The sequence below is a fragment of the Notolepis coatsorum genome (genome assembly GCF_963971535.1).
Source record: "Notolepis coatsorum genome assembly, contig: SCAFFOLD_1018, whole genome shotgun sequence".
NCBI classification, from domain to species: domain Eukaryota; kingdom Metazoa; phylum Chordata; class Actinopteri; order Aulopiformes; family Paralepididae; genus Notolepis; species Notolepis coatsorum.
The window spans coordinates 1,385-5,000 of record NW_028173840.1 but is presented as its reverse complement, the minus strand read 5'-3'; the positions used below and the strand labels follow the sequence as shown (position 1 = coordinate 5,000).

Here is a 3,616-nt window from a genome sequence, read left to right as displayed (position 1 = left end):
TTGGGTGCGAATTTGAGGGGAGGCTGACAACGGGACTGCTTCTCCCTTGCCAACACAAATTGTGAAAATTAAATAAATAAAAGAGAAACCAATAATAATGTGCAGCTTGTTTAATTTAAACAAATTAATGCAATGGCAACACCAGTGAGAGCAGATAACTGGTTCTGACTGACTGAATCATGCCTTCAGGGTACACAACGACAGCAGCACAGATGACAGGCACCATAACGTGTATCATTTGTCCAATAATATCACAGTGAGTGCAGTGAAGATAATGTACATGTAATGTAGCAATGTAGGCCTACACATAAAGCTTACCCCTTGGCTTCCTTTGAAACAAATAGAGGGCTGACTTGGTAAAGATCCCTGAGAGAGAGAGAGAGAGAGAGAGAGAGAGAGAGAGAGAGAGAGAGAGAGAGAGAGACATATGTTGCAGCACAACAAAACACAATAATACTGCACATGTATACAATTATTTTGTTCAGACCAAAGTGATATAAATTTACTAAGGGGGAAAACTGACCTAAGTCCAGACAGTTAATGATGATGGCTGAGCCTGAACTAGATTTGGAAGTAGATTCAATCACAAATAGCCACAATATATATCAAATGGCAAATAGCCACAGCTTTTGTGATGCAACTATTAGTGTACTTTGAAACGTGTGTTTGTACTTCTAGTATAAACAGCTGACTGCCTGGTTGTCTTTCCCGACAATCATACTGTACTACAGTAACTGTAGGTTCAGTTTTGGCATGCAGCAACAGATTGATCTCTGTAGTACCGTAGCTGCTATACTGCCGCTGTGGCAAACTTGTCTGAGCGAGTCTCATTGACGTGCACAGTACTAGCCTACCTACCGCTACCGCGAACACTCGAATAACATTACGAGACAATAAAGGCAATGGCATACAAAGTTGCACACTAATCACACTGGGCCATGTTGAAAATAATAAACAAAATCAACTTTGGCGAGTAGGCGAAATTGTCATTACGGATTAAAGAATAAAAAGCAATTATTAAAAGAAAATTCCTACCTTGAGATTCTGGTAGGATTCCAATGCTCTGATAGCGGTATCGGTAAGCTTGACGTGGTATAGTGTCTTGTGTGGAGTGTTTTGATTGATTTTCCCACAGGAGAGCCCATAGTGGTGGTCCTGTCTCAGCGAAGCCATCGCTGGGTCTCGCTTGAAATTAAACTGCTCTCCTATCAGTTCACCACCACAATTTCATTCAACCGTCACACGACGAGGCGGGGTTACAGCGACACCAGCGTTCCAAGTACGTCATAGCAGTCCCAACGTGCAAGGAGATCCAAGAGGTTTATTCATCACATAACATAACACATACACAACAAGGTGGCCATGCCCGCTTCGATTGTGCAAAAAAGACAAATAATAATAGAATAAAATAGAATAGATAAAAGAAAAAAAAACATGATAAAAGTACTAAGATAAAATACAATTTGACCAATTTTGCACCATTTCAGCAAAACAGTAAAAACATTGACCATGACAGAAAGTGTATAAAGGTGCTGAGTAGAGGCAAGAGACCCAGATGGGCCTATATGGGGTCTCAACTCATTAAATCATTGGATTAAAAAAAACACAAAAACAAAAGTAAAGTGAAATAAGTTCATAAAACAATTTTCATAATACAATATATACAATATACAGTTATACTATATGTCACTATGCTATACTACTACCTAAAACACCCAGTTATGTTTTTTTATTTTCTTTAATTTAAAGTGACCTTTTTTATTTCCTTTAAGTGACCTTTTCTTGTGTTTAAATTGACCTGTGGTGTGTTTGTGTATGAGAGAGCGCAGAATGTGGTGTGTGTGTGTTGTGTGTGTGTGTGTGTGTGTGTGTGTGTGTGTGTGTGTGTGTGTGTGTGTGTGTGTGTGTGTGTGTGTGTGTGTGTGTGTGTGTGTGTGTGTGTGTGTGTGTGTGTGTGTGTGTGTGTGTGTGTGTGTGGAGAGATCAGTGTTCAATGTTCTGATGGCCTGGGGGAAGAAGCTGAGTCTCTCTGTTCTTGCTGTGTGTATGCGGAGGCACTTGCCTCACCACAGCAGCTTAAACAGGCTATTGTTGGGGTGGTGAGGGTCCTTCATTATTCTGCAGGCTCTGGATTTGCACCTCCTATTGTATAAGTCCTGCAGGGGTGGTAGTGCAATACCCGTAGTACACTCAGCTGAGCGCACCACTCTCTGTAAGGCCTTCCTGTCCTGGGCAGTGCACTTTCCAAACCAGGCAGTGATGTTCCCAGTCAGGATGCTCTCTACAGCCCCGGAATAGAAGGAGTGGAGTATTTTCCCCGATACTCTGTACTTCCTTAATTGTCTCAGGTGATTTTTTTTACCACAGTGTCTATGTGTGTTGTCCATGTCAGGTCCTCTGTGATGCGGACTCCCAGGTACTCAAAACTGCTCACCCTGTCCACGATAGCCCCATTTATCCACAGTGGCGTGTGTGTCCCCTGCTGTATTCTCCTAAAACCCACGATCAGCTCCTTGGTCTTACCAATGTTCAGGAGCAGGCTGTTATCCTGGCACCAGCGTGCCAGGACATCAACCTCCTCCCGGTAGGCCTTCTCGTCGTTGTTAGAGATCAGACCCACCACCACTGTGTCGTCCGCAAACATCACTATGGAGTTGGAGCTGAACCTGGCCACACAGTCATGTGTGTACAGCGAATACAGCAGGGGGCTGAGAACACAGCCCTGGGTGGACCCGATGCTCAGGGTGATTGAGTTGGAGGTATGTGTCCACCAGTGTTGCGTTCTTCATATCAACACTGGTTGCACGCACCGTACGCACGCTAATGACGCCACATGCACGCGCGCTCCTGGGCGCGTGCGCGCACTCCCGCGCATGCGCATTATTGTTCCCTCGCTTAAGCACAGACTAAAGACAGTGCCTAATTGCCTAAAAAAAAAAAAAAAAAAAAACCTAACCCTGACTAACCTTACTGTCATGCACTTGTCCTAATAAACTAACCTACACTGTAACACGCAACACTTGATGAACATTGTTACTCAGCTGATAGAGTTGTACCCTTCTTGCTGTCTTGTCGTACAGAACTTGTAAGTCGCTTTGGATAAAAGCGTCAGCTAAATGACTAAATGTAAATGTATTTGCCTCTAGGAATGGAATGTAACACATTTCATTCACAAGTTCTGTGTGAATGTATCTGAGAACGTATTTAACACACCTGACGACCGGCGCTATTGATATGCAAAGTAGCCCAGGTGGGTACTTATAGCGAGTTGGCGAGTGCAGTGCATTCCTGTGTGCACACGCGTGCCATGCACATCCGTGCGTGTGTGTGCGTGCACGCGTTTCTGCTCACAAAACTTTGGCTGCACTGCGTGCAACCCCGTCCCATGAAGAACGCATCACTGGTGTCCACCCACCCTGACCGCCTGGGGCCTGTCGGTCAGAAAGTCCAGGATCCAGGCACTCAGGGTGGAGTTCAGACCCAGATCGATCAACTTGTCAGCCAGTCTGGTGGGGACTATGGTATTGAAAGCTGAACTATAGTCAATGAACAGCAATCTCACATAGCCCCCTTCTGACTGTCAAGGTGAGAAAGGGTGTTGTGCAGTACCTGGGAG

General features: G+C 44.6%; 1 long non-coding RNA gene across 1 annotated transcript in view; it reads right to left on the bottom strand.

The window, feature by feature from the left end:
• LOC311247694 overlaps positions 1–1,166 on the bottom strand; it is a 70,191-nt gene extending 69,025 nt beyond the window's left edge. The window contains exons 1-2 of the long non-coding RNA XR_014620871.1: positions 1,036–1,166; positions 319–366 (exon numbers count right to left, since the gene is read on the bottom strand). This is a non-coding gene — a long non-coding RNA (uncharacterized lncRNA). The remainder of the gene's footprint in view (positions 1–318; positions 367–1,035) is intronic.
• Positions 1,167–3,616: the final 2,450 nt, after the last annotated feature.